We start from the raw sequence: 10,985 nt of genomic DNA on the forward strand, positions 1-10,985 counted from the left end.
CGTTACATAATCTCACCATATTGTTTCGTATGCATATCAGATATTGTACACAGTCATGCTGAACATGTAGAGAAAAAGAGAAGAGTTTTGCGTGGCAATACAATGTCATGCAGACATCGCTCCATGGTGGGTTCAATGGCAAACCCTCCCCACCCTCTCCAGATTGTAATCCAGAGGAAGATATCTGTTCTGAGGCATATTCAGACGCCGCTGACCACTCCTATTTACCCCCCAAGGTCTTTGCTCTACCTTAGCATGATGATGTTACTCATATCATGCATATGTTGCCTTGCAGTGCCTACTTTTGACATCATATATGTCATCTGCTTAGTTTAGACATGTTCTGTAATGCCACTTGTTTAGTTTCTATATCATATATGGGAATTATGCATTCTCATGTCTTTTAGCCAGCCATAATATATGGGAAATGTGCAATGACATCCTGTTTAACCAGGCATCATATATTTGAATGATATCTTGCCCATCCTTTTATTCATTACATTTCCATTTGTCGACAATGTTTGTACATTAAACTACCCTTCATGTGAATCAGCCATTTGGGTGGGAGATGGAAAAATCTGGAGTGAAAACAAGGCCTTCAGAGCAGATAGTGCTACCTGTCGAAGCAGATCTCTTGTTGGGCCCCGATACCTCCTCAGAGATGGATTCAGAGACAGATGACCAGTCCTATTCCCCCACTGAGGTGTGTGCTCTAACTTGGCACGGTTATACTGCTCATATCATGCATACGGTGTCTTGCATTGCATAGTCTAGACATCATATACACAATATTCAACACCATGTTCTTAGTTCAGACATCATATCGAATGCCATCTGTTTAGCATATAAATCACATATGTGAATTAAATGATGCGATCCTGATTACTTAAATAACATGTAGGTGAATTATGTCAGGCGATCCTGTTTAGTTATTCATCATATCTTTGAATTATGTTATGCTATGCTATCCAGTTTAGATAGACATCATATATGTGAAATTATATCATGCTATCCATTTTACTTAAACAATATACATGTCAACTATTTCATGCCCTATTTTTTCCACACTATCTATTGCATCTGTCTCTCATACAATGTCTGTACATTCAACTATGTTTTCTGTTTATCAGCCATTTGAATTGGAGCGGGTGATGCCAGTATCTAGCGGAATAAAAACACGGTCTTCAAATAAAATAGTGCTACCTCTTGGTGGAGATAGAACCCCGGTTGTACATGCACAAGAACCAGCCCTACCACACATAACCCAAACTCTCGCAGATTGTACCCCTACTGCGATGGACAGAGAACCAGCTTCACCCAATCTAACCCCAACCCCAGCCAATAGTAAACCAGTTCCAGTTGACACAGCACCATCACCACCACAGAGCTCCCAAAGAAGAGCAGTTAGTAAGGCAGCTCCAGTGCCCAAAGGGCCAGTACTATCACGGCGAACCCCAACTCCACCAGTTAGTACGCCTATTCCTGTGGAGGAAGCACAACCAGCCAGTCGTAGTTTAGCATCTATCACATTTGATGTTGTTAAATCGTATGTGCGTATCTTCCCATCTTAGAAATATTATACTAAAGATGAAGGAAAATGCCAGTAGCAGGTGTTTGTCCAGGAGTTATGTGTAAGTAATGTTATTCATGGCAATTACTTTGCTTCGTCCCATACATCCTACCTCCATGATGGTTATAATACAATAAATTTTCCCATTTTTCTCTATAGAGAAGGACCAATTTGAAAACTCAGGATGAGGTAACCTGTGCTAATACCTCTGCTATCTTCAAGATGCTTGGTGGCAGTATCGGAATTACCTGAAGAAAACGTACTTCACCGGCAAAGAAACTCATCAAATTCCCTTACGTTCTCTTGAGACACATTTACTGGACGATGACTGGGAACGCCTTATTCTGTACTGGTCCCGAACCAAGAATGTGGTAAGGTCTATGAGCTCATTTTCTATTTTTAAGTATTTTATTCTTGCGTCTTACTGTACTCTGTTCATGTAGAACAAGTGCCTAAACCTAAAGAATAACTGTTCTAATTTAAGATTCCATTGCTATCATAGTTCAAAAAAGCGCTAGGCGTTAATTGTGTGTTTTGCCACCGCCTTGCGCTTTACTGACCAAAGCGCATGCTTATGCACAGTTATGCACATATTATGTGTAGTTATGTGCAATGCGTTTTGCCAACGCCTAGAGCCTAGGCGCGCTTAAGCGCGCGCTTAGGCGTGCCTTTTTTAACTATGATTGCTTTGCTCTTGTATCACTGTATTTACTCATACAAACTTATTTTTAAATTGAAGGATCCAATCGAAACTCCAATGGCACAGCAGGTATGTTCACGCATGTTTCTTTAACAGCTTTGCTCTGATCAATAGCTCTGTTGATTTCAATTTCAATTGTATATACAGTTGACTTTCATATCATGCACATTACTAGCATCACAACAGAGCCAATAGTGTTGTTGTACATGTAGACCCGTGGTACCCATCTGAAATCTTGTTATGCCGTGTAGTTTCCCACGCTTTGTATTCTCTCACTGCTGCTTTGTCTTGAACTGATATGATTTGAACCGTGTCTCTATTTTGATTTGGCAAGACAATGCAGTGACCATAGGACATAGATATATGTTTATTTGATGCTTTTATTATGTACTAGTACTTGGCAATAGAAGACTTGGTAGTTTAATCTAGTCCACCTTACTAATGAACTGGTTCACCGAAATGAGTTTCATATACTAGTACATGCTAAACTTGTTATGTGTCTGCTTGTTTCTTCTTTTAGAATGCTGACAGAATATTGGGGAAGAGTGCCTTATTAAGCAATGGTAAAGAAAGTAATGTAGATAAGGTTCAGGATAGTGACATATCCTTGTTGGTCTCCAACAAAGCTGATAAAACAGCTAAGGAAGACTATCTTGAAGACAGCGAGACAACCCCAAAGTCCTGTCTTGGTTTAGTGTTCGAGTTACTGGCCACTACCGCATGCACAAGCTATTCAAACTCACTGTCTGAATCAGTTCGGTTTCTTGAGTCTCAACTACAAGCTGAAAGATATCGATCAGATGTGCTGCGATAAGAAGCGGAAGGACCGAGGAAGTCCCTGGAGCATTCAGATGCATACTTTCTGGTGCAACAACAAGCGTTGGAGGATTTTAGCGCCAAATAGGACAAAGCTAATCAGCTTGCTAAGCTTATTGCCAGCATGGTGGATACCCAGGATAATGTTTCTTGAGCTCTTTTGAAGTTGTTTCAGTTATGCTCTAGTTTTGATGCCGCGTTTATTTGCACTGGTGGCCAATTTTGACGGCCATTGTATCTAATATGCTGCTTTGTTCCCTATATTTGCACTGGTGGCGAACTTTGATGCCCAGTGGATGTAATATGTGTAATAACGGTAATAGGCTAGCCTTAATTGCTTGCTTATTTATTTCCTTATTGTCTTGTTTAGTTGTTTGCTTGTAGTCACTGCAGTTCTTTTTCTGTGTTTTTCTAGTGGCCACAATAGCCTATTTTGGTAACTAGGCCAAAATAATCATGGCAACACACGGACTGTTGTAACCATGGGCCTCCTGCACGCCGTATGATCCATGGGCCTTCGTCCGGCCGTAGGATCCATTGGCCTTCTATACGGGCCACAGGATCCATCGGCCTTCTATATGGGCCTTAGGGTCCATGGGCCTTCTACGGGCCGTAGGGTCCATGGGTCTTCTACGGGATGTACGATCCATGGGCCTTCTACAGGCCGTACTATCCATGGGCCTCATACGGGCCGTAGGATCCATGGGCCTTCCACGGGGCATATCATCATTTCGCCAATCATGGGCCGTACTATTCGTGGACCATAACAGGCCATCAATAGGCCGTATTTGATAACTCTATGAAAACAGCCCAACGGGTTTTTTTTGACATGAAAACGGCCCAACGTATTAATGGTCCGCAAACGGGCCGACTGTAACGACGGGCTGAATTTGGCCCACAAGCAGAAAATGACAGTAACGGCCGTATGTAACCGAATGCTGCAAATGAGCCCAAGAATCAATGGGCCCTGAGAAGGCCGAAATATAACTTGGGCTGGAAACGGCCCAATGGAATAACGAGCCATTAATGGGTATAAAGTGATACACTGTTCATTACGGGCCAGTTTCACCACGAGCCATTAATGGGCCAAGAGTTACAAAGGTCCTCATATGGGCCGAAAGAAGTCATGGGCCACACATGGGCCGGAAGTTAAAACGGGTTGAATCATATTGGATGGCCCAGTTAACGCTACTGGGCCTAATTTGGATAGGGCGTAACGGGCCCTAGGTTAGCGGGTTGTAAATGGGCTATATGCGAACAGGTCGTTAACAGGCTTTCCGTGGGCCGGGCCGCCACCTTTTGACCAAGTCAAACGGGCCGGCCTTTTCACAGGAATGGGCCTCTGATGGGCCGTGCCACGTGTCGTCGTATCATAGGCGACTTCGGTCCAATGAACGGATGACATCTGTCCCAACGGTGAGCCGACACGTGTTTCCTCCAGCCAATGATGATTTTACACGTGGAAAATCCCTATTGGTCGGGGCTGTTAACGGGTTATCGGAGCCAAAACCCGACCCGAGAGCTTAACGGCGTTCCGTTACGATGGATGCCACGTGTCGGTCACCCTTGACGAAAGCATTTCTGTGACGCGTGATTTATCGTCATGGAAGTGGACACTTCCGTGATGATAATTTTGGTAATGTCATGGAACACTTCTACGACAGCACAGATATGACTATCTTGATTCTGTCATAAAATCGTCATGGATGTACATGCATGACAAAAAACGCGACCTACTGTGACAAACACGTATCATCACGGAAGTGTAATTTTTTTGTAGTGGAAGGCGAAGGCGTAGTTGCGGTGGCGAACCTTGGATTGGTCGAGAATGATCTCAGCGACTCGCGAGGAAGCCACGTGAAAGCGGAAGACGAGAGGGGAGCACATGGCAACGAAAAAGTCCTCATCACTGCCGCCAAGAACAACTTGGAGCGGAGCAGCGACGATAATGGTGTCGAGGTGGCGGTTGGAGAATTCAAAGACAACGTAGAGGGGTGATGCGAGGTGGAGCTTTGGGGTGGTGATGTCGAGACGAGGATAGTAGCTGCACTCGTCCTTGAACTCGAGCCCTATGGCGTTGCTGCAGCCCATGAAGCGTTGGAGAGCTACCTGGTCGGCTTTTACGTAGGGCAGGTCGAACAAGGGTGATGGCGGTGGCGCAACAGTGAGGATGGGCGCGTCATTAGGGTGAGTTGTGAGGGTGAGGTCAGGTGGAGGAATAGCCGGGGTGTTGGTGGTGGACGGAGCGTGGCCAGAGGTCGGAGCGTGGCCAGAGGCCGGAGGTGGACTGGAAGGTGGAGGAGGCGGAGGGAGGGGCGTGGAGAGAGCCATCGAAGCTCAATCGTCGCTTCGTTCAGTTTATTTTATAACCACGCAATATTATAATAAAGGAATATACATAGTACAATCGGTACAAACACTCGTGCAAACCGGTAGAGAAAATGGATGAAGAGATATGTCCTAAACATTATGCAGCAATGATCCCAAGAAAATAAAATTTACAAACGGTTCCCAAGAGACCTTTGCACACATCAAAACCAACATCTGCCTCCACACTCCTGTGTCGCCGAAGCGCTCACTGGAAGGAAACCACGACCTCCAAAATCTCAAGATCCAGGGCAACATCATCGCCAAATTGGCTTTCAAAACCGATTAACCGACCCGCTACATGTAGCAAGGCACTTGTCGTTGTGGCATGTCGGTTTGGGAAATCGGTTTGGGAACATCCCCATGCTGGCCTAGACTCGGATCCATCATTTCCTACCGATGAAGTTGAAGGAGAACGCTGGAACCGCCATCGTCGGGCCATGCTTCTGGACCATCATCTTGTGCTGACCGATGATGCCGCTTCTGGACAATAGATCTCATCGTCTCAAATAGCCGGCAAGAAGAAAAGGCTATCGGCTTCTCGACGTCATCATGAAGATCGTCGTTCTGAAGAGGATGAAACCAAAGCAGATCTATCTGACGCGGTGCCATCCTCATCACTCCTACGCCACCAAACAAAACAGACCATATCTACACAAACACCATGGAAGCGAAACAGGATCCTCGCCGTCCACCTGAGCAACGAACAGAGGGGGCAGAGGCCATGGCTTCACCGACGTTCTGCAAGGGAAACCGTCGTTGGAGTTATGTAGCTTACAAACGATACCATTGTTCTAAATGTGAATACAACGACGAACTTGTTTACATATAACTTATAAACCTGAATTAGAGGAAGGGGAAGGGGAGGGGTTGGTATATCATGGTTTTTCGATGCTAGAGCACCCAGGTCAATGTTGCGACATACCGAGCGTAGGTTACCTTGTATGAACTAACATATGAATTTAGACCTCATTAGAAATATGTTATGATATTGATGGTTGGATGAATATTTTTTTCAAGTGAATATTTATATATTTTTCAAGATTTTATTTTTACTTTTATGTTGGATTGAGATGCGCTGCCTCTAGTAATAGTGCAACGTTTAGACCGATACGTGAGAATCCATGTACCAGGCTCATATATAGATCCTCTCCCACAAAAAAATTAATATCATATGGACATGATGGTCCATATATCAGATATTAAACTGATAAGAACGGATGTTACACTTCATCTTAGCAAAAAGGTCGAGAAAGTATGGTTTGAAACAAGTGTGCCCCTCCTTTTGTAACCTCCTCGAGTGACTCTTGGCTCTTAGCCAGATGATAGTCCTAAAACAACATTGAGATTATGACATTGGAAGAAGAATCATATTGAATCGACCCAAATTTGCCTGTTGTGAATTGAGTAATATCATGTATAATCAATTGCAATAACACGGAGTGTTAACGTGTGATCTTGCTCCTTAGACCATGCGAGTATCGTGGTCACTTCCGTACGGTGAGCTTTGGGGTTGCTCAAAGGTCACTTGTAACATGGTGATCATAAAAGACAACTTACAGGTTCATCGAAAAGTTTGACAACGGACTAGATAGCTTGAGAGTGGGATTTGCTCCACCGGAGCGAAAGAGTCTTGCCTCTCCATCCCGGCCAGCAGTGGCAGGAGCAAGCTCTCACCAACACATGTATTACTGCTCTTAATCCTCTATTTATCTGAGAAAATTAGCAAGATTTAGTTGATTTGGCCCAGTCTAACATTATATGACTAGTTTGGCCCCCTCTACATTGAGTTTCTGGCTCCGCCACTGCCACCCATAATCGTAGGCATCAGTGGTGGCTATAGCGAGAATAGGCGGCTGCGGGGGAAAGTGGTGGCCGCACGGGTGGGAAGAGAGGGGGCGAAACTTTTGCTCTTGAAGGCGCGGCCCAAGTAAATTTAGTAGAGTTGGGCTCACTTTTGTAGGTGAGGAGTGAAAATTATCCTCCTCCGACCGTTTGAAGGATCGGTTAGGTGTGGCCAGCTGACTAGTTTCCTCCTCTAAAATCTTATTGGGAATGTGTTAGAGATGCTCTAAGCATGATGACATAGTTGTAACAGTTTTAACATACTTCCTCCGTCCCGAATTACTTGTCACTCAAATGGATGTATCCCACTATTTTAATGTTAGATACATCCATTTGAGCAACAATTAATTCCGGATGGAGAGAATATGAAGTTGGACTCGGTGCAAAAGCGTCTTGATTAAGGTAGTCTGCACCCACAAGCATGGTATGGCGACATAATAATAGTAAATAGATTTACAGATCAAGTTGAACTTGCAAACCAAGCGACTAACATTACTCAAGCTAATAATAATCTAACACTTGCCCTCTGCTAATTAGATGTCCCTCAACTGAGACTGAGAAGCACAAGTCGAAACACCGTGACCAGCACTCGACCAGGAGCTCAGGATTTTAATGAGAGTTGCAATGCCACTGCTTGTAGCAAACTGTGGCAAAAAGAAAGAGAGGCGAAGTTAGTCAATTTTCTTACACAATATTCCAAGGCAGTATCAAATCATTTAATTAAATTTTATACATATCAAAGTATCATACATCTTATACGTAAAGCCGCATCAGCTAGCCCTTCTGTTTGATGCAGAATATCCATAAGTAAAAAAAAGGAATCGATTAACAAATGGAACATTGAATGGGGGACTCAAGGCTAAGGAAATTAGGAAGCTAACGGTAAAGGGTGTAACAGTATTTAACATGAAGTGTACGGGTGCATAGGCCACAAGATGGTACTACTCTTAAGGGTAAATCTAGGATGGTTTACAAAGTAGCAACAGCATTAAAGGACGAACAAATAACAAGAAGATGATCACAGCTTGTAGCAAGGATGATGTGAGGTACTCCCTCCGTCCGAAAAAGCTTATCCCTCTAATAAATATATCTAGAATCAAGTTAGTACTAGATATATCTATTTGAGGGACAAGTTTTGGACAAGTTTTTTCGGACGGAGGAAGTACAATACTAATTAGTAGCAAAGGCATAGTGAGTACAAGACACCAACTTTTACATTTGTTACAGTTGGCTACCTCTGGGCCTGTTCGGATTCCCTCCCCTCCACAACTCGGCTCCCGGAGTTGGAGGAGCGGCAGTTCAAAATCACGGAGTGGGGAAGGAGGCGCTCCACAGATCCTCTGATTTCACGGAGCGGGAGGATTATGAACAACCCGTTTATATGACAATGTGGGACTAAAATTAAAAGGGGAGGAATGGTCAAACATCAGTTAAGAAAGCCCTATGCAGAAGTGGAAACGCGGGCAAATTAACTAGAGAAGTTTCATGTAAAAAATAAACAAATAGATTTAATGTTACCTTTGGTTGCAGGAATCTTCTAATTGGTGCTTTGTCAGACAACTCGGCGGTGTATACCAGCTTTCACAGATTCATCTGGATATTTAAAAGTTCCAGCCATCATGAATATAATTGATAGAAAAAAGAAGCAAACTACAGAAACAAATTGGAAACTGGAAATATAATACTCGTAGTGCAGATAGCTTGTAACTGAAAGAAGAAATTAACAACAGGGAAGTCGGAGGGGAAAAAAGTTTACCAACAATATCCACCAGCCAGGTTGATAATGATGCCTTACATGGCTCCCCTGACACTGAAAAGGATACTTGTAATTACAAAATTGTATTGATAAATCATTTACTATAGTATGCGAGTCAGATAATACGATACTATGGTGCATTATACCTAAAGAAGTTCCCTCGCATTGACTTGAAGATGGCAGGCTAGGATAAAGCAAAGAACATACATTATCTGAATGCTAAAAACAAGAGACAGCAAACCAAACAATGCTTTAGTTTTAGTGTACCTCCTCTTGTTCTGAAGGTAGAATCTGGCAAGATAAGAAGCTGGAATTCGGCCTCTTTTCTTGATGTGATGCCTCCGGGAAGAACTAATAAAGAGTGTAGACACATAAATTATAACTGCAACTGAAAATCAATCACACACTTGTTGAAATGGAGCAACGCGTGTGTTGAAATATATTGCGCGTCTCTCTCCATCAGTTCGGACTTATTGGCTTGAGCATGAATTCAATAGTGTGATGACTAGATTGATCAGGTTCACAACATGAGTGAGAATTTGAAGTAGGAGGAACATACCAGGATCCTATGGGAAGAATGTCGTGTGGCCTGTCTCGGCGGTTGGGCAACCGCAGCAGGTCATTGAACTCGGGAGTCTTGGCGATCAAATCCTTGACAATCTCCGCAGCCTTGTACCTCACATAACACCAACTGATGGAGGCCCTGTGTTACAGCAAGAGGTGTTCAGAACTTGAAAATAATGCTACACTGGAAATGCAGAATCATGTCAACTGATATTGAGGTAGATACGAATCAATCACCGAAGCTCCTTGCTGCGATGCATGGCCAGAAACATCTTGTTGAGTTTCACGGCGTCGAGGTGAGAGTTGGGGTACTTCCTGAGGCTGCTAAAACAATGCTCCACCTCCACCAGCAGAACTCCACACGGGGCGCCGGTGGCCATGCAGTTGAGGACTTTGAGCGTGTGGAGGAAGTTGAGGAGGACATTGCCCACGTCGCCAAGCATTTCGACGGACGGTGCGAAGCGGTGGACATAGTTGATGGCGTCGTCCCACTGGCCCAGGAAAACGAGGTGCTTCAGGTGGGCGACGCTGAAGAACACGTTCGTCTCCTGGACAAACCTGAATGGGCATACATACGTGCAAAGGATGGATCAGAATTCAGAACCATGCAGAGATGTGTTAGCAAGCAAGAAACTGTGGAAATCAATTCAGGTGTGGTCCTACGCTTCGAAGGTGGAGAAGAAGCCGCTGCGGCGCTGGAGGAAGGCGAGAAGGCGGCGGTGGCGGAGCCGCGACACGCAGGGGTACTCCGGCGAACGCCGGACTCGCTTCTGCCTGGTGGAGCTGCAGACCTCCATCACGCGAAGGTTACAAGATGCCGATGACTCTCGCTTGCGTTTTCGGTTTGCTGTGGCAGGGTGTGTTGGCCAATTCGGGGTCTCGTCAGTCCTGAACCTCATTTGTTTTCCAGTGTGTGATATCTTGGAGCAAAAATAAACAAATGCACAGTTACCTTCATTGCAGGAATGTTCAAAAGGATGCCCATCTTGAACGACCCGGCAGTCCGGCACAGACCAGCTTTGACAGATTCATCTGGGTATTAAAAGAATTTGCAGCCACTATTAGTAGACGATTTTTTTTTTGCGAGGTACTATTAGTAGACGATTAGGAGAGAAGAAAGAGCAATATACAAATAGCCTGTAAGTGAAAGCAGGAAGTTAACAACAGGAAGACACGGGGGAAATTAGAGAAGTTTACCGAGAATATCTGCCAGCAAGGCTGATGCCTTGCATGATAACCCTGACGCTGGTAAACATGGAGTGCCTATAATCACGAATCATGCTGTTTAATCATGCAGTATAAGATGAATGTAAGGAAGATCATAAGATGCTATCCAACAATATACCTGAAGAAGTCCCCAGCTCAAA

The 10,985-nt window shown here is 44.2% G+C and overlaps 1 long non-coding RNA gene and 1 other non-coding gene across 2 annotated transcripts; both read right to left on the minus strand.

Annotated features, from left to right (window-relative positions):
- Window positions 1-6,521: 6,521 nt before the first annotated feature.
- LOC119266134 lies at window positions 6,522-6,712 on the minus strand. Its single transcript, XR_005131875.1, has one exon. It is a non-coding gene; the product is annotated as a U2 spliceosomal RNA (small nuclear RNA).
- Window positions 6,713-8,816: 2,104 nt separating this feature from the next.
- Window positions 8,817-9,315, minus strand: LOC119368177. Its single transcript, XR_005176552.1, has 3 exons — window positions 9,201-9,315; window positions 9,055-9,108; window positions 8,817-8,891 (listed from the first exon to the last, which is right to left on the minus strand). It is a non-coding gene; the product is annotated as an uncharacterized LOC119368177 (long non-coding RNA).
- Window positions 9,316-10,985: the final 1,670 nt, after the last annotated feature.

Source organism: Triticum dicoccoides, chromosome 2B (genome assembly GCF_002162155.2).
Source record: "Triticum dicoccoides isolate Atlit2015 ecotype Zavitan chromosome 2B, WEW_v2.0, whole genome shotgun sequence".
NCBI lineage: Eukaryota > Viridiplantae > Streptophyta > Magnoliopsida > Poales > Poaceae > Triticum > Triticum dicoccoides.